This window comes from Taudactylus pleione, unplaced genomic scaffold (genome assembly GCF_031769625.1).
Source record: "Taudactylus pleione unplaced genomic scaffold, aTauple2 ptg000472l, whole genome shotgun sequence".
NCBI lineage: Eukaryota > Metazoa > Chordata > Amphibia > Anura > Myobatrachidae > Taudactylus > Taudactylus pleione.
Genome location: NW_028284874.1, coordinates 1,580,675 through 1,601,661, shown reverse-complemented (window position 1 = coordinate 1,601,661; position 20,987 = coordinate 1,580,675).

Genomic DNA, 20,987 nt, shown 5'->3' with positions numbered 1-20,987 from the left:
TGACGCGATCGCGTGGCATTGCCCCCGGCTCTGCCCCCAATGTGACATAAATGTCCAGACACGCCCTCCGCTGGACAGCTCAGTGTTCCATACACATTAGCACTATACAGGGTTTCATATACACACTGACACTATACAGGGTTCCATATTCACAAAGTGAAACTATTGTTCAATATATACTCAGAGCCATTCAAGAGTTACAAATATTGTTTTTTGTATGTACAGAAAAACACAGATATAGAAGGACACGACTGGGTAGTTACAGCCCACACAGGAGTAGGGATGCACAGCAATACTTTATCATGCTACGCTAAATAACAGCGCGCAGGAAACTTTTTTTGTCAGGGGCAGCAAAATGTATAGTTATGCCACTGTTGTTATACCATATCCATCATATAGCCTACTAGTAGTTCTAGTTCAGTATACAAAACATAGGTAAATAAATATTACAGGGCCTGATTCGCACGCAGGCTCTACCTGCAACCAGCAACTTTTGCCCACTAGTTTCACATCTGCAGCCCATAGCACAGACCACACCGTGCACGAATTGCCGCTCCCTGTCCCAGATGGGCTACAGCTGCTGAGGGTCTTTATTGCATGTAGAAACGGGTACATCACCCGGGTCCCCAGTAACCAGCCCAGCCCTGGTACATTTGTTATTGCTTATTATACCCTGGATATCAGCGCATCCTACAGAACCACCAGCAGCTCACTGGTTACCTTACACCCGATGCCCTGACACATACCACCGGTTACCTTATACCTTGTGCCCTGACACACACCACCGGTTACCTTACACCTTGTGCCCTGACACACATCACCGGTTACCTTACACCCGGTGCCCTGACACACATCACCGGTTACCTTACACCCGGTGACCTGACACACACCACTGGTTACCTTACACCCGATGCCCTGACACACATCACCGGTTACCTTACACCCGGTGCCCTGACACACATCACCGGTTACCTTACACCCGATGCCCTGACACATACCACCGGTTACCTTATACCTTGTGCCCTGACACACACCACTGGTTACCTTACACCTTGTGCCCTGACACACATCACCGGTTACCTTACACCCGGTGCCCTGACACACATCACCGGTTACCTTACACCCGGTGACCTGACACACACCACTGGTTACCTTACACCCGATGCCCTGACACACATCACCGGTTACCTTACACCCGATGCCCTGACACACATCACCGGTTACCTTACACCCGATGCCCTGACACACATCACCGGTTACCTTACACCCGATGCCCTGACACACATCACCGGTTACCTTACACCCGGTGCCCTGACACACATCACCGGTTACCTTACACCCGGTGCCCTGACACACACCACCGGTTACCTTACACCTTGTGCCCTGACACACATCACCGGTTACCTTACACCCGATGCCCTGACACACATCACCGGTTACCTTACACCCGATGCCCTGACACACATCACCGGTTACCTTACACCCGGTGCCCTGACACTCATCACCGGTTACCTTACACCCGGTGCCCTGACAAACATCACCGGGTTACTCTACATCCGATGCCCTGACACTCATCACCGGTTACATTACACCTTGTGCCCTGACACACATCAACGGTTACCTTACACCCGGTGCCCTGACACACATCACCGGTTACCTTACACCCGGTGCCCTGACACACATCACCGGTTACCTTACACCTTGTGCCTGACACACACCACCGGTTACCTTACACCCGGTGCCCTGACACACATCACCGGTTACCTTACACCCGGTGCCCTGACGTACCGGCCTACCGCCGACATCATGTCCGCGCAGAGGTAAAGGCAGTTTGACACTGACCACCACTGCATTGGAAACTTTCCCCCTAAAAAATTAAACATTTAATTTTCCCAACTCGTTGGAACATCTGTTTTCAGCGTGTCTGAGCAAACAAATGATTATCGTTTGCTCCAACACACTATAGCAGGGGTCTTCAACCTTGGCCCTCCAGCTGCTGTGGAACTACACATCCCAGCATGCACTGCCATAGTTTTAGCATGCTGTTATATCAAAAAGGTGGCAGTGCATGCTGGGATGTGTAGTTCCACAGCAGCTGGAGGGTCAAGGTTGAAGACCCCTGCACTATAGGATTATCATTCCAACCAGCCAACTAGTTGGCTGGTTGGAATGATATCATTCTGTGTATGGCCAAACAGAAAGACTGCTAACTTGTAATAGATAAAACCGCCACAACATTAAACTAGAACATAGTTTACACAAGGTATTGGCAGTGTGGCTAATAAGAACTGCATCAACAATTATTTGGGTAGGACCAAATAGGCCCTGCGCATAGATAAGACATAACATTTATTCATTGAAACAAGACAAGTCCGATTGGACAAGCTCATCAGAATATGCTGGTGATCTATAAGTAAATGTTAATAAATAAATGTTAATAATATTGGAGGAACCTGTAGGTGTTGATAGCCAGGGCTGCCATCAGAAATTGTGGGGCCCGGGAATGACAAAATAGGCAACTCTAGCCATGCAGTGTCTCTCCAGTTCCAGCCAGCCCTCCTTCTGTCTCCACAGACAGCCTGCCTTCTGTCTCCCCAGGGAGCCCTTCTTCTGTGTCTCCACAGCCAGCCCCCCTTCTGTGTCTCCCCAGGCAGCCCCCTTTCAGTGTCTCCCCAGGCAGCCCTCCTTCTGTGTCTCCCCAGCCAGACCCCCTTCTGTGTCTCCCCAGCCAGACCCCCTTCTGTGTCTCCCCAGCCAGACCCCCTTCTGTGTCTCCCCAGCCAGACCTCCTTCTGTGTCTCCCCAGTCAGACCCCTTCTGTGTCTCCCCAGCCAGCCCTCCTTCTGTGTCTCCCCAGCCAGCCCTCCTTCTGTGTCTCCCCAGCCAACCCTCCTTCTGTGTCTCCCCAGCCAGCCCTCCTTCTGTGTCTCCCCAGCCAGCCCCCTTCTGTGTCTCCCCAGCCAGCCCTCCTCCCGTGTCTACCCAGTCAGACCCCCTTCTGTGTCTACCCAGTCAGACCCCCTTCTGTGTCTCCCCAGCCAGACCCCCTTCTGTGTCTCCCCAGCCAGACCCCCTTCTGTGTCTCCCCAGCCAGCCCTCCTTCTGTGTCTTCCCAGCCAGCCACCCTTCTGTGTCTCCCCAGCCAGCCCTCCTTTTGTGTCTCCCCAGCCAGCCCCCCTTCTGTGTCTCCCCAACCAGCCCCCTTCTGTGTCTCCCCAGACATCCCTCCTTCTGTGTCTCCCCAGTCAGACCCCCTTCTGTGTCTCCCCAGTCAGACCCCCTTCTGTGTCTCCCCAGTCAGACCCCCTTTTGTGTCTCCCCAGTCAGACCCCCTTCTGTGTCTCCCCAACCAGCCCCCTTCTGTGTCTCCCCAGCCAGCCCTCCTTCTGTGTCTCCCCAGTCAGACCCCCTTCTGTGTCTCCCCAGTCAGACCCCCTTCTGTGTCTCCCCAGTCAGACCCCCTTCTGTGTCTCCCCAGTCAGACCCCCTTTTGTGTCTCCCCAGTCAGACCCCCTTTTGTGTCTCCCCAGCCAGACCCCCTTCTGTGTCTCCCCAGTCAGACCCCCTTCTGTGTCTCCCCAGTCAGACCCCCTTCTGTGTCTCCCCAGCCAGCCCTCCTTCTGTGTCTCCCCAGCCAGTCCCCCTTCTGTGTCTCCCCAGCCAGCCCTCCTTTTGTGTCTCCCCAGCCAGCCCCCCTTCTGTGTCTCCCCAACCAGCCCCCTTCTGTGTCTCCCCAGCCATCCCTCCTTCTGTGTCTCCCCAGTCAGACCCCCTTCTGTGTCTCCCCAGTCAGACCCCCTTCTGTGTCTCCCCAGTCAGACCCCCCTTTGTGTCTCCCCAGTCAGACCCCCTTTTGTGTCTCCCCAGCCAGCCCTCCTTCTGTGTCTCCCCAGCCAGCCACCCTTCTGTGTCTCCCCAGCCAGCCACCCTTCTGTGTCTCCCCAGCCAGCCACCCTTCTGTGTCTCCCCAGCCAGCCCTCCTTCTGTGTCTTCCCAGCCAGCCACCCTTCTGTGTCTCCCCAGCCAGCCCCCCTTCTGTGTCTCCCCAGTCAGACCCCTTTCTGTGTCTCCCCAGTCAGACCCCCTTCTGTGTCTCCCCAGCCAGCCCTCCTTCTGTGTCTCCTCAGCCAGCCCCCCTTCTGTGTCTCCCCAGTCAGACCCCCTTCTGTGTCTCCCCAGTCAGACCCCCTTCTGTGTCTCCCCAGTCAGACCCCCTTTTGTGTCTCCCCAGTCAGACCCCCTTTTGTGTCTCCCCAGCCAGCCCTCCTTCTGTGTCTCCCCAGCCAGCCACCCTTCTGTGTCTCCCCAGCCAGCCACCCTTCTGTGTCTCCCCAGCCAGCCACCCTTCTGTGTCTCCCCAGCCAGCCCTCCTTCTGTGTCTTCCCAGCCAGCCACCCTTCTGTGTCTCCCCAGCCAGCCCCCCTTCTGTGTCTCCCCAGTCAGACCCCTTTCTGTGTCTCCCCAGTCAGACCCCCTTCTGTGTCTCCCCAGCCAGCCCTCCTTCTGTGTCTCCTCAGCCAGCCCCCCTTCTGTGTCTCCCCAGTCAGACCCCCTTCTGTGTCTCCCCAGTCAGACCCCCTTCTGTGTCTCCCCAGTCAGACCCCCTTTTGTGTCTCCCCAGTCAGACCCCCTTTTGTGTCTCCCCAGTCAGACCCCTTTTTGTGTCTCCCCAGTCAGACCCCCTCCTGTGTCTCCCCAGTCAGACCCCATTTTGTGTCTCCCCAGTCAGACCCCCTCCTGTGTCTCCCCAGCCAGCCCCCCTTCTGTGTCTCCCCAGCCAGCCCCCCTTCTGTGTCTCCCCAACCAGCCCCCCTTCTGTGTCTCCGCTCCTCTCTTTCAGTGGTGCGGTGTGATGTCATGACGTCATGTGCCAAGTCTCAAAAAAAACCTTTATTGCAAAGGCGGGCGGGCTGGTGGGCGACGGAGGGAGGGCTGGTAGGCGGCGGAGAAGTGGGCGGGCAGCGTGATAGCAGGAGGGCACCCCTCTCTGTCCAGGCCCGGGACTCCAGTCCCGTCAGTCCCCCCCTGACGTCGGTCCCCCCTGACAGGTGTCAGCGGTGTGAGATGGACGTCAGTCCACATGACAGAATACTTAACAAGGCATATTGGTTTATTAACTGTCAGATAACAGGCAACAGGGTAACACTAGATAATGCAGGTGTGCACATATATAAGTAGTACCAGTAAATGAATCCAGGAGCTTATGGGGTTAATACAGATGGTGTGTGTTTTAGGGTAGCACACACCTGTATATACATTCAGTGGTGGCAGTGGCTCTTTTACAGTGAGCGGCGGTGATACAGAGGTATAAAATCTTTACCTTCAAATTGAGTCCTCTGGGCAGATAATAGGATCAAATGTACAAAAGAAAAAAAAAAATCTAGTGCAACACCGGCAATAAATTAAAAAGAAAATGTATGTTTTATCCGCTCATATGGAAACAAGTATAAAACAGCACATAACATATTGTCACATGTAAAGACACGCTCAGAGGGTCTGTACCAGAAAAACAATAGGATTGGAGCCTGCGACCAGCATCCACCTTATAGAGTCCTTTATGGTCGCTTTTCCATGAATCCTGGGATGGTCCCATTGTTTCATGTAAGGAAGACCTCACAAATCCTGGACGTGCTTTAGTATAGTTATACCTTCTGCTTATTGGGGGGGGTTAGGCTGCAGTTAGGGTGAGGGTTAGAATGTATTAGGGTGAGGGTTAGGGTGCAATTAGAGTGAGGGTTAGGCTGCAATTAGAGTGAGGGTGTTGCTGCAATTAGGGTGAGGGTGTGGCTGCAATTAGGGTGAGAGTTATGCTGCAGTTGAGGTGAGGGTTAGGATGCAAATAGGGTGAGGGTTAGGATGCAGTTAGGGTTAAGGTTAGAGTGCAATTAGGGTGAGGGTAAGGATACAATTAGGGTGAGGGTAAGGATACAATTAGGGTGAGGGTTAGGCTGCAATTAGGGTAAGGGTTAGGCTGCAATTAGGATGAGAGTACGGCTGCAATTAGGGCGAGGGTGAGGCTGCAGTTGAGGTGAGGGTTAGGATGCAATTAGGATGAGGGTACGTCTGCAATTAGGGTGAGAGTTAGGCTGCAGTTAGGATGAGGGTACGGCTGCAATTAGGGTGAGGGTTAGGCTGCAGTTAGGGTGAGGGTTAGGATGCAGTTAGGGTGAGGGTTAGGATGCAGTTAGGGTGAGGGTTGGGCTGCAGTTAGGGTTAAGGTTAGGATGCAATTAGGTGAGGGTTAGGCTGCAATTAGGGTGAGGGTTATGCTGCAATTAGGGTGAAGGTTAGGCTGCAGTTAGGGTTAAGGTTAGGATGCAATTAGGGTGAGGGTTAGGATGCAGTTAGAGTGAGGGTTAGGCTGCAGTTAGGGTTAAGGTTAGGATGCAATTAGGGTAAGGGTAAGGCTGCAGTTAGGGTTAAGGTTAGGATGCAATTTGGGTGAGGGTAAGGATGCAGTTAGGGTGAAGGTTAGTGTGCAATTAGGGTGAGGATAAGGATGCAATTAGAGTGAGAATTAGGATGCAGTTAGGGTGAGAATTAGGATGCAATTAGGGAGAGAGTTAGGGTGCAATTAGGGTGAGGGTAGTAAGGATACAATTAGAGTGAGAATTAGAATGCAATTAGGGTGAGAATTAGGATGCAATTAGGGTGAGAGTTAGGGTGCAATTAGGGTGAGAGTTAGGATACAATTAGAGTAAAGCTGGCCACACATCTATTGATTATCTGTCCAACCAGCCAACTACTTGATTGGTTGGAATGAAAACCTGGTAAGGAATGGGAGTAAATGATGATCAGCAATTTGCTCCTAAATGCCAGAAAACAGATGAATATGGTCGGTCAGACAAGTTTGTTAAATGTTTGATCTAAACTATTTGTTCAAACAAAAGTTTTTGTCCATTTTCCGGCATTGGGAGCAAATTGCTGATTGTCATTTGCTTTCATACGTTACCAGATTTTCATTCCAACCAATCAACTAGCTGGATGGTTGGACAGATAATCTATAGATGTGTGGCCAGTTTAAGAATTAGGATACAATTAGGGTGAGAGTTAGGATGCAATTAGGGTGAGGGTAAGGATACAATTAGAGTGAGAATTAGGATGCAATTAGGGTGAGAGTTAGAGTGCAGTTAGGGTGAGGATTAGGACAATTAGGGTGAGAGCAAGGATACAATTAGGGTGAGAGTAAGGGCTCTATTTATTAACATTATTTTGACTAAAATAAAGTGAAAAAGGGTGTTTTCACACCCTTTTCACATTATTTTAGTATCACCTATAGGGCTCTATTTACTACAATCCGCATATTGAATGCGGATTGTAGTGTGATATTACCGAGTGAATTCGCATTGTGATTTCAGGTAATATCACAGGGATTTACTATAAATCCCTTGCAGGGACAGAGCTTGCGATAAAGCTCTGTCTCTGCGGATCCCATCCGCACTCTAGTCGCGGTATTTTCGGAAAAAATACCGCGACTAAGAGCCCGCGCATGCGCCGACCGACCACCGCTACTACCCCCCACCGACGCTAAGCCCCGCCCCCTGGTGCTAAGCCCCGCCCCCCGCGATCGCGGACCCCCGCGACCCCCCCTCCCTTCATTACACTTACCTGCATCCTCCTGGCCTCCGGTGGTCTTCTCCGGGCTTCCCCATCAGGTGATCTCCCATACTGCACTGGGGCCCGATCACCTGATGACCGGGCCCCAGTGCACTGTGGGAGACCAGCTGACCGGAGAGGAGCCATCACTGGAGGCCCGATCACCGGTCCCTGGATTCAGGTAAGAGAAAAAAAAATTTTTAATTTTTTTTTTCTTTTTTTACAGCAATCGGCTTGCGGTCTATTTAGACCACACAGCTGATTACTGGTACCGGCTCCCGCCTCTGCTCTCCCCGTTAGAGCAGAGTGGGAGCCCGGTAACCGGGGGAGACCCTGGATAACGCCACCTCCAGGTGGCGTTATTATCACATGGCTTCGCCCGGTATTTTTTTACAATTTATTTTTAGTAACTTGCACACAGATCACATTTCCCATTACAATTATGGGAAATGCGATCTGCTTTACTAAAAATAAGTGATACTGGGGGTTGGAGTAGAATTTTACTAATTCTACTCCAATTGCCCTGTAATAAATACAGGTGAAACTAAAATAATGTGAAAAGGGTGTGAAAACACCCTTTTTCACTTTATTTTAGTAAAAATAATGTTAATAAATAGAGCCCATAGTAATTACAGGGCAATTACTCCAACCCCTAATTATCACTTATTTTTAGTAAAGCAAATCGCAATTTCCCATAATTGTAATGGGATATGTGATCCGACCACAGTTACTAAAAATAAAATGTGAAAAAATATCGGGGAAAGCCCTGTGATAATAACGCCACCTAGAGGTGGCGTTATCCAGGGTCTCCCCCGGTTACCGGACTCTTGCCCTGCTCTAACGGGCAGAGCAGAGCCGGGAGTCGGTCCCAGTAATCAGCTGTGTGGTCTAAACAGACCGCAAGCTGATTACTGTAAAAAAAAGAAAAAAAAATAGTAAAGAAAAAAAAATGTACTTACCTGACTCCAGGGACCGGTGATCGGGCCTCCGGTGATGACTCCCCTCCGGTCAGCTGGTCTCCCATAGTGCACTGCTGCCCGGTTATCAGGTGATCGGGTCCCAGTGCAGTATGGGAGATCACCTGAGCAGAGGAATGGAGAACACCACCGGAGTCCCGGAGCATGCAGGTAAGTGTAATTAAGGGAGAGGGGGGTTGCGGGGGGGAGGGGGGATCCCCGGGTGGTCCGCAATCGTGGGGGGTGGGGTTTAGCACCGGGGCGGGGCTTAGCGCTGGGGGTTAGCAGTGGCGACCGGTCGGCGCATGCGCGGGCATTTAATCACGGTATTTTATGCGAAAATACCATGATAAGGCTCCGAAGGGGATTCACAGGGACAGAGCTTTATCGCAGGCTCTGTCCCTGCAAAGGATTTGTAGTAAATCCCTGTGATATTGCCTGAATTCGCAATGCGAATTCAGTGGTTAATATCACACTGCAATCTGCATTCAATATGCGGATTGCAGTAAATAGAGCCCTTAGAGTGCAATTAGGGTGAAGTGAGTGTATGCCATCTATAGATTACGTTAGCCTGTACGGTTCTGTTTCTGGAAATGGGGACCCAGCAAAAGTCTTTCTGGCATCAACGGGAAAGACTTTATGAAATAGAAAACACCATTATTGCAAACAGATTATGTTTCACTGTTAGGTGATACATAAAATAATGCAGAAACTGTAGTTCTACATAATTGTATGAATAAGGTGCTTGATAATATGCCCCTGAGGCTTAATACTATGGCACATCAGAAACTATTCCATAACAATTTTTAATGCATTTCTGCCACCTAGTGATGAAAAATGGAATAACTTTCCGAAGACTACTCTATTGAAATCATTTTATTATATATGTGGTTTTCTAAATGTGTTTTGTTGTGTTTTCCTACTAAAATGCCAATTAGCGGAGTTGGCAGGCATAGTTACTGTATGCCTCTAGCTGCATAACCTAACCCAGACAGTCAAATAGCAGTCATTGGGAATGACAGGACAGCTAATGTGCATGTAATAAAAACTTTATTCAGGAGACTTGTAAATCCAGGACAAATGTCAGTGATCTGTTGTGTAATGACAGCTCTCAGCAGGACGCAGCTATAAACCATCTCCAGGCAAGAGAAGTTCTTTTGCTGGCTTTTATATTGCCGAACAGTATCGGTGCTGCAGTCCCGGCCGAAGAGGCCTTCAGATGCTCAAGCCACGCACCCTGCAGCCTGTACAGCTAGTCTGAGCATCCCGAGGCTACTTCGGCTAGTGCTGCGGTGCTCTGCAAATGGTGACCCCACCCACCCCTTGGGGCGCAGCATTTTGATGGCATGGTTTCAGGGGGAGGGTTTAGCAGTGCACAGGGCCTGGTTCAGATATGTACGTAAACCCGATGGTTGTGGGCCGGCGCATATTATTATTATTATCATTTATTTATATAGCGCCACAATTGTTCCGCAGCGCCTTACAAAGTACATAAACAAATTGTAGACAAGTGACTTACAGAACAATACAATACAGGACCAGGACATGTATAATATACATTGCTACATTAGCGACCATGACATCCAGATAAGCAACCAAGTGTTAGGTGCCCTAGTGGGGAGTAAGAAGTAGATGAAAGTAGAGTAAGGAGAAGCACAAGAGGGTAGAGGGCCCTGCCCATAAGAGCTTACATTCTAAAAGGGAGGGGAAGACAAACAGGTGTGACACAAATGGGGTAGATGAGGAGGAAGGAGCATGTAGAAGCGAGTAAGGATGAGAGCTGGAAGGCATTGATGAAGTAGTGGGTCTTGAGAGCCCGTTTGAAGGATTGTAGAGAGATGGAGAGTCTGATCGGGAGAGGGAGAGAGTTCCAGAGGTGGGGAGCAGTGCGGGCAAAATCTTGGAGGCGGGAGTGGGAGGAAGTAATCAGCTGGCATGAAAGGCGGGGTGCATAAGTTGAACGAAGAGGGCGCACAGGAGAGTAAAGGGAGATGAGATCAGAGATATATATGGGGGAAGATTGGGTGAGGGATTTGTAAGCGAGAGTGAGAACGTTAAATTGGGTTCTAAAAGGGAAGGGGAGCCAGTGGAGGGCTTGTAGGAGAGGGGAGGCAGATGTAGAGCGTTTGTAGAGGAAGATGAGCCATGCAGCAGCATTCAGGATAGACTGGAGAGGAGAGAGGTGGGATTTGGGGAGGCCAAATAGGAGGAGGTTACAGTACTCCAATCTGGAGATGACCAGTGAGTGTATGAGGGTTTTAGTAGCATCCTGGGTGAGATAGGGTCTGATCTTAGAAATATTTTTGAGATGGAAACGACAGGACTGTGAAAGATTCTGAATAGGTGGTTTGAAGGAGAGGGAGGAGTCCAGGATAGCTCCAAGACAGCGCACCTTGGGACTAGATGAGATAGTTATTCCATCAATTGATAAAGAAATAGTGGGAAGTGATGTTATGTAGGGAGTGTGGGAAGATGATCAGCTCTGTCTTAGACATATTAAGTTTAAGAAATCGCTGGGATATCCAGGAAGAGACAGCAGAGAGACAGTTGGAGATACAAGTCAGAAGAGAGGGGGAGAGATCAGGTGAGGAAAGGTAGATCTGAGTATCATCAGCATAGAGATGATAATGGAGGTCAAACGATATCCTCCCTTACCGCAGCATGATTGACATGCTGCAGCATTTGGGGAGCAGAGCAGGGGCAGCGACCAGGACCATTGTACAAAACAGGGGCGCGTCTACCTGTCGAGCCCAGGGTCTGCGATGGTGATTTGAAGCAGCGCCCACAGATGCTGCCCTCGGATCGCAGATGCATGCGTCCTACAGACACAGATACTTGTACGGTATTGCACCTCCGCGTCCCTGCGGCTATGTAACACCATCCACATCGGAATCAGGTATGCCATTCAGATGGCACAAATGGCTGTTATCATCAGGGCAGGATTAACACCCCAGTGCCCACACACACACGGGCCCCCCACACTGGGTCTGTACGGTCTGACCCACCAAGTAGAGATGTGCTGGACACATCTCTACACATTGCACTGGGATCCCATACTGGATCCCAGCGCTGGTGCATTCTCTTCTACATCTAAAATGAAGTGGGGCCGGGAAGTGGCGGTATGTCATACCGCCATATACTGGCCCACTTCGACCACTGGTCCATAGGGATCCACAGGGATACCATGGGGTGTAGGTGGGGGATAAGGACTGGACACCAAACTGTTAAACTTTCAACTGCCAGGATGCAACGGTCCCTCCCCCCTAAACCCCGCCCCTGAGCCTGAGGCCAATCAGGTTGCTTGGTGTCCGGCAGGAGCTGGGATCACCCTGTATAACAGTGGCTGCTTTATGCAGCCCAAGCTTTATTTTTATGATTTCTAATTTTTTTTATCTTTTTTACAGAGTGCGCAGCATCAGACGCCTGTACTGCCGCTCCATCACCCCTCCGGGCACCGCAACTCCATAGCATCACTTGGTACTTTCGGCGGGGCTCCCGGGGACCTTGCTAGCCGGCCCCGCGGAGGACCCCAGACTGCAACTCGGATGCAGTGGACAGGTAAGGCGGGCTGTCTTACCTCCGGTCTCAGGGGACAGACCGGAGGTGCTGAGAGTGAACACTGGCCTTGACCGCGTGATCCACTAGACCACCAGGGTACATATGGTGCGGGTATCCAGCGTCCCGGTGGTCAAAAATCAACCAGGGGAGGTCAGCTTTCTCTATTACAGCGGCCCCTCCCCCAGCTCAAAGCGCCATTCCACCGCTGTCCGGCGGCCATTTTCTGCAGGCTCAGCCACAGCTCTCTCTGGAAAACGCTAGGTCCCCCTGCATACCTCTCCCAGGAGTCAGGTTATGTAGCGCTATAGCCTACCAGACATTGCGTCTGAGTAGTTGAATGTAGCGCCCTTTTGCAGTTATTGTTTTTCTGCATAGTATGTGACTTTTGCTACCGCTGTCTGTCTGTATGATTTTTTGAATCTGTCAGCCTTTGCCTCTCCCTTTCCTCTCACTATAACCCTATCATACCGGAGTATTCAGGGTCTACTATACTTCACTTTTACTTATAAATGTGAAGGCTATCACATACTGCTTGGTTGCACTCTACACAGTGCCATATCCTGTGCTCCCCTGCAGCTTAATTAAGCATTAGGCAGGATTACTATACTGCATAACCATTTGTATACACTGTCGCATAACAGCGTCTGCATACCCATTTGTATTTGGTGTATTCTGTCGCATAATAGCATTTGCATACCCATTTGTATGTGGTGTATTCTGTCACATATTGGTGTATACTCTGCGACTATGTCTAACAAAGGCAAAAGTAGCATGCAAGCGACTGCACCTAAATTGCTCTCATGCAAATCCTGTGCAGCATGGACGGACTATGTACAATGTGCTATATTACACCAGGTACGTCTTCTGTCCTTGCCCAGGAGCCTCCTTGGGCATCCCTGACTCAGGTGCTTGCAACTATTGCAGACCGCCTGACAGTCCCAGCAGTAATCCCCCCTATGGGGTTGCCTCAAAAGGTACAGTCAGTACCGTTACCTCTATGGGTAGATGTCCTCTCTACTTCGGTACAGAGTCTAGCTTCCTCTACAGCCTTTCAAAATATGTCCGGAGTCCGGTCAGCGCTACACAGCACAAACATACAGCCGCCGGAGCCGGCAGCTGTGTGTTTGCTGTAATCAGCAGCCGCTGAGAGTCTGTCAGACTCTCAGCGGCTGCCGCTGCTCCCACTGCGGGAGCCATCTTCCGGCTCCCGCAGTGGGTAATGGGAGAGCCGTCGTCATGATGACGTCTCTCCCATAATGCAAAGAGGCCAGAGGAGCCGGTGGAAGCGTCGGGACCAGGAGCGGGAGTTTCAGGTAAGTGGTTTTTTTTTATTTTTTTATTAAGTCTCTCTCTACTAGGGGGGGATTACTATGGGGGCACTACCAAGGGGGGGGGATTACTATGGGGGCACTACCAAGGGGGGGATTACTATGGGGGCACTACCAAGGGGGGGATTACTATGGGGGCACTACCAAGGGGGGGTTACTATGGGGGCACTACCAGGGATTACTATGGGGGCACTACCAAGGGGGGGATTACTATGGGGGCACTACCAAGGGGGGGATTACTATGGGGGCACTACCAAGGGGGGGATTACTATGGGGGCACTACCAAGGGGGGGATTACTATGGGGGCACTACCAATGGGGGGGGGGTTACTATGGGGGCACTACCAAGGGGGGATTACTATGGGGGCACTACCAAGGGGGGGTTACTATGGGGGCACTACCAAGGGGGGGGTTACTATGGGGGCACTACCAAGGGGGGGATTACTATGGGGGCACTACCAGGGATTACTATGGGGGCACTACCAAGGGGGGGATTACTATGGGGGCACTACCAGGGGGGTGATTACTATGGGGGCACTACCAAGGGGGCGTTACTATGGGGGCACTACCAGGGATTACTATGGGGCACTACCAAGGGGGGGATTACTAGGGGGGCACTACCAAGGGGGGGATTACTATGGGGGCACTACCAAGGGGGGGGATTACTATGGGGGCACTACCAAGGGGGGGATTACTATGGGGGCACTACCAATGGGGGGGGTTACTATGGGGGCACTACCAAGGGGGGGATTACTATGGGGGCACTACCAAGGGGGGGTTACTATGGGGGCACTACCAAGGGGGGGTTACTATGGGGGCACTACCAAGGGGGGGATTACTATGGGGGCACTACCAGGGATTACTATGGGGGCACTACCAAGGGGGGGATTACTATGGGGGCACTACCAGGGGGGGATTACTATGGGGGCACTACCAAGGGGGGGATTACTATGGGGGCACTACCAGGGGGGGATTACTATGGGGGCACTACCAGGGGGGATTTCTATGGTGGCACTACCAGGGGGGGATTACTACTGGGGGCACTACCAGGGGGGTGGATTACTATGGGGGCACTACAAGGGGGGGGGCTACTACTACTGGGGGCACTACAAGGGGGGGACTACTACCACTGGGGGAACTACAAGGGGGGACTACTACTACTACTGTGGGCACTACAAGGGGAGGGGACTACTACTAGGGGCACTGCATAGGGGGGAGGGGACTACTACTAGGGGCACTGCATAGGGGGAGGGGACTACCACTGGGGGCACTGCGAGGGACAACTGCTGGGGGCTCTATATAAAGGGCAATACTGGGGGTACTGTATAGGGGGGAGACTACACCTGGGGCCACTATTTAAGGGACATTGCATAAGGGTTACCACTATTGGGGGCACTGCATGGGGGGGTGGACTGCTACTGGGGGCACTGCATAGGGGGTACCACTATTGGGGGCACTATATAAGGGGCCTACTACTGGGGGCACAAGGGGCACTGAACAGGGGGGACCACTACTGGGGGCACAAGGGGCACTGCATAGGGGGGGATCACTACTGGGGGCACTACTGGAGGCCTGCATAAGGGTGTTATCTCCTGTGGCACACGGGGGCACTGCATATGGGCACTACGACAGGGGGCTGCCACTAATCTTTATTTTTACCTTACATTAATCCCATATGGACCTGCCTCCTCCCTGAAACACTTGAGTGTGGGCGGCGCCGTAGCACGCACGTTCTTCGGGCACCGTGGCTACACGCTACTCCTCTGCCAGGGCCGCCTACATGCATTTGCCCCCCAGGCTAAAAGTTGCCAGCCAGCCCCTGCTACCAAGCATAGAGTACTGTGTTGTCTTCACAGTCTACGCAACTTTCAGAATCTGAGATATCATCTGAGGCAGATGACACTGACGATCTCTCTGATACTGAATCTCCCTCAGGGGAAGGAGAGCATCAATCTAAAATTAATATACCGGCTTTGGTGCGAGATGTCAGATCTATCCTCCAAATAGAAGGCGATGAGCCCGCCCCCAAATCAAAGCACCCACTATTTAAACAACAAAAAGTGCCTTCAGCAGAGTCTCCTCTCTCTGGTCAGCTAGCCGAACACATGGCAGCAGCTTGGCAGATGCCTGGTAAGAGGTTTCAGCTCCAAAAACGCCGGACCTATTGCTACCCTTTTCCTGCAGCTCATTACGCAAAATGGGAGGCTCCCCCAGCAGTAGATTCCCATGTTACATGATTGATTAAAAGCTCCACATTACCTATCCCTGAAGCTTCCTCAATAAAGGATCCTACGGATAGAAAGATTGAAACTGGCCATAAATCTGTGTATTCCCTTTCAGGAGCCATTGCTCGTCCAACTATGGCTATTGCCTGGGTGGTGAAAACAATTGAGAGCTGGGCAGATGCCCTAGAATAGTCTTTCTCCCTAGAGGCCTCTAGGGATCAGATGTCTTATATAGCTCACATAAGGGATGCAGCATCCTATATCAGAGAGGGGACCTTGGATGCTAGTCTCCTGGCCTCTAGAGCATCGGCTACCTCAGTGTCTGCCCGCCGCACTCTTTGGCTACGGTCATGGAAGGTGGATTCAGGACCTCATTCAGAGTTGGTCGTTGCGGCCACACGGTCGTAGGGGAAAGGGGCCGGATATGCAAATGAAGCGATCACAAGTTGCGGTCCTAAGATGAGATCGTTAGCTGAAAGACCAAGGGTAAGAAGCGGCCGTAAGACTAAATCACGCCCCCTTCTCGATCACAACACACGTCATCTCCTGGGATATAAGGATTAATCGCGAGCATCGGGAACCATCGGAGCTGGTCGTAGAGCTTAAGGTTGACCATACCCTCTCTTAAGCACTACGATCAAGTCAGTGTAAAAACCTCCCATGTTACATGTGACCTGACACTACTTTGTTAACTATGCACTCCCATTAAACGGCGTTCACATAATTAGGCACGCCTGCGTTCAGAGCTCCACTCCCCCGTTTTCAAGCACCTTCCCCTGTTACCACCCACAAACGGTTCATTCTGTCAATCAAACTAACGACCTGACTGTGTTCAAGGAGAGAGAAATTTCTGATCGCAACAGCTAGTTTGCGCACGCACATTGAGAACTTTAGGCATGTGCAGTTTAGCAAACATCGGTGGCGAATGACCGTGCGGCCACAACGACCGACTCTGAATGAGGTCCTCAAACTCTAAGAAGGCCTTAGAATCATTACCTTACACTGGTGAGATCCTGTTCAGCCCAGATCTAGACAAGATTGTAGCCACTTTGGCAGCATCAAAAACTGCTTTTCTGCACTCAGCAACTACTGCAAAGCCTCGGACAACGTCCTTCAGGTCCTTTCGTCCCCATGGAAAGCCTATGGCCCAGTCCTTTCCTCGGCAATCGGCTTCCACAAGGGACGCTAAGCCCAGGACCAAGCAGACCTGGGCCACCCAACGTCCTGCTTCCAAATCTGAGGACAAACCTTCAGCCTGATGGGGCGGGCCTACCCCTGGGGGATCCCAGAGTAGAAGGCTGAATTCTTCAATTTGCCCAGTGATGGCATCAAGCCACCACAAACGCTTGGGTACAAGAAGTGGTCTCTCATAGGTGCGCCCTCTCATTCCTAAGACGGCCACCCCACCAGTTTTTCTACACAGGCCCTCCATCAAACCCGAGCAGGGCACAGCTTATCCAGAAAGCCATTCAGTTCTTGCTGCAAGCGGGGGTAATAGTTCCAGTTCCGTTATCGCAGCAAGGGAACGGTTATTATTCTACTGTTTATGGTGCAGAAACTAAATGGGTCTTATCGGCCTATCCTCAGCCTCAAATCTCTGAACAAACCCAGTGCTAGCTATGGAGCCAAGGGACTTTATTGTATCTCTGGATATTCAGGACGTTTACCTACATGTACCTATAACGCCCTCTCATCAGCGTTATCTCCGGTTTGCTGTACTACAGTAACATTTCCAATCTCAGGCTCTGCCCTTTGGACTTTCTACAGCACCACGGGTCTTTACTAAAAGTATGGCAGTCATGGCAGGCCACTACCGATACCCCTTAATCTATACACCCTAAATGTCGCTGTTTAGCATTACAAGTTGTATAGGAAATAATTGCTTTCCAGGCTTATATTGTGGTTCCAAAGCACAAAAATTATTATTGCAATAAAAGAAAGTTACACACTTTCATCTAGCACAATTAGCGCAAAGACAATTAAATGCAAAAGGTAGAAGCCGATACATACGCGTGCGCACTGGTCCCAGTAAACAGTCGTCTCTCCAGTAGCCTGTGGTCATCCAAGAAGAATGGCTGTATACTATAACCAGTATGCAAGCTATATACCTTACAGAACAAAGGAACTAGTTAACAGGTTTCCATTGCGTCTTGCTCCTGGACATTCTGGTACAATGCAGGTCATTAGACAGTTCATACAACATCACTAGGGGTATGTCTCAGTTCCTCAGATGTTGCTTTGTGTGGTTTTCCCGCCGAAGAACTGGTTTAAACTAACAAAAGACACTACATCCATCTTTACATTCTAACCACTAATTTCATATTGTTCATATCTTGCAGAAGCATGATGCGATTTTCTTGCGGGTCGAACCGGAAATCTGCAAATAAACAGTGATTTAGAATGGTACCAAACATGATATGTCTACTAGCTTATGTACCTTAAATATTGTATACTGTACATTACATTTCACAACATAAGTATTCGCTAATAAAACCTCTAATATAAAGCTTTTAATGCGGAGGAACCTTTTTATAAGTTTTGTATGTGTAAGTGTGGGAATATTGCGTAAAGTCGCTAGTATGCGTGGTGCGTTTATGTGTTTAGTGCTTATATGTGAACAGCACAACTGTGCGTTGTGCGCCCTATATATTTTCTATGTTTTATTTAATGTGCGTATGGCTTATGGTAGGACATTCAACAATATGCGGTAGCAATGCAGAAACACGACGCTAATAATCGCATATAGCATCGCACACAATGGTTTCATGCTGACAACACAAGATGGCGTCGTCAGGGGCAACACAAGATGGAGTCGCCCGATATTAAGTTTAAGAACTGGTTTCAGCCAATCATCTGGCTTCGACACCACCTGCGTTGTAAGGGAGTCAGGCTGCTACCATACCTGGACGACCTCTTGCTCTTAGCACACTCCCCAGAGGTTCTTCAATGCCATCTTCAGAAAACCATTGCCTTCCTACAGAGACACGGCTGGTTAATCAAATGGAAAAAGTCTCCCCTGAACCCTTCACAAATGATGGTCCATCTGGGGGCTCTTTTGGATTCTCCAGAAGATCTCCACACTTCAAAAACGAGTGTGCAGATTACACTGCAGTCGCCAAGTGTCAATTCACTTAGCAATGCAGATTCTTGGATCCATGTTATCCACCTTCGACATGGTGGAGTATGCTCAGTTCCATTCCAGGCCTCTGCAACACCTAATGCTCTCCAGATGAAACAGGTTAGCCCATCGGATCAGATCCCAGACAATGATTCTCTCTCCAGAGGTTCGTCTTTCCCTCTCCTGGTGGTTACAGATGTCCAACCTAGACAAGGGTCGCCCCTTTTGGATCCCGGAATGGGCACTCCTTACAACGGGTGCAGTGACCGGTCAACACTCCTTCCAGGGCCGTTGGACATCGGTCGAGTCGACCCTGACAATCAATGTATTGGAACTCCCAGCCATCTATAGACCCCTCACTCTGGCTCAGGACATTCTTCAGGGCAAGCCTTTACAAGGGCAATCCGACAATGCCACAGCAGTGGCCTACATCAATCACCAAGGAGGCACTCGAAGTCGGTCAGTAATGGCAGAAGTATCACACATTCTCGCATGGGCCGAAGGTCACCTACCGGCCATCTCCGCGGTGTTCATTCTGGGAGTTCTCAACTGGGAAGCGGACTTCCTCAGCCATCACAACATGCATGCCGGGGAATGGTCTCTCCACCCAGAGGTCTTTCAACTCCTAGTGGATAAGTGGGGCCTGCCATAGGTGGACCTCATGACTTCCCGACACAATCGCAAGCTGCCAGTGTACGGGTCCAGAACAAGGGACACCAAAGCAGCTTTCTCTGGTCTGTCCATCTGGTTCCAGCGCAGAATTGCTCCAACCTTCCTTCAGGGTGTCCTCCATATTCAACCTTCCTTCTTCCCTCCAGTGGCACCGTGGGATTTGTCAGTGGTTCTCCATGCCCTTCTGGGCCCTCCATTTGAATCTCTGGAATCTGTGAAACTCAAGTGGCTCACAGCAAAGACTTTCTTTCTTCTGGTTCTTGTGTCTGCCCGTAGGGTGTCAGATTTAGGGGCACTTTCCTGTAACTCCCCATTTCTGATCTTTCATCGGTAGAGGGCTGTTCTTTGAACTCGCCTTGACTTCTTTCATCGGGAGAGGGCTGTTCTTCGAACTCGCCCTGACTTCTCATTTCCATATTGATGAGGAAATCGTAGTCCTGGCCTTCTCTTGGCAGGTGAGGCCTCCTTGGATGTGGTCCGTGCTTTCAGTATCTACGCGGACTGTACAAGTTCTCTGCGGGAAACAGATTCCCTATTTGTCCTTTATGAATTCCACAAGAAGGGCTGGCCAGCTAGCAAACAGACTCTGGCCAGATGGCTTTGCATGACTATCTCACAGGCTTATACACAGACGGGCATTCCTGTGCCGGCCACCGTCATTCGCTCTGTGGGACACTCATGGGCAGCTCGCCATGGCACCTCAGCTGAACAGCTTTGTAAGGTGGCAACGTAGTCTTCTGTCCACACCTTTCTTAGGTTTTATGCCTTTGATACCTTTGCCTCTTAGAATGCTTCATTTGGACTCAGGATACTCCTATCAGCTCAGGAGCATCCCCACCCTTGAATACTGCTATGGGGCATTCACATGGTATCCCTATGGACCGTGAAGAAGAAAATTATATGGTGGTTTTACCATAGTGTTATGGTAAAACTTACCTTTGTTAACTCTCTTTCTTCTAAGTCCATAGAGTCCACAGGGCGCCCGCCCTGACGCCCTGGCTTCTATGGGTTGGGTTTCCTAGTCACTGGTTTCACATCTCTTTGATGTGAGAGTGTGATTCTTCTGTGTACTAGTCTTCCTTCTATCCTCTCCTCCTCCTGCTATGGGCTTGTTAACAAACTTATTGGCCTCAGGCTCAGGGGGGAGGGATCGTTGCATCCTGGCAGTTGATAGTTTAACTGTTTGGTGCCCGGTACTTATCCATCACCTACACCACATGGTATCCCTGTGGACCCTATGGACTTTGAAGAAAGAGAGTTAACAAAGGTAAGGTTTACTATAACTCTCATTATCGTGTCAAAGTACACACTAAATAATCTGCCACACAATGACACAATATATTGTTATCAGATTAATTTTACCACTTTGCATGGTACATCGCATCGTCCCATCTGGTGTGCAGCAGATCAGGTGGGACGATGCAACCACACTATTCATCACACGATCAATTGGGGGTACACACTATACGATGGTCATTGCAATCCATTGCGGATCACAAGATTGGCCAATTTACCGTATAGTGAGTACTCACCTT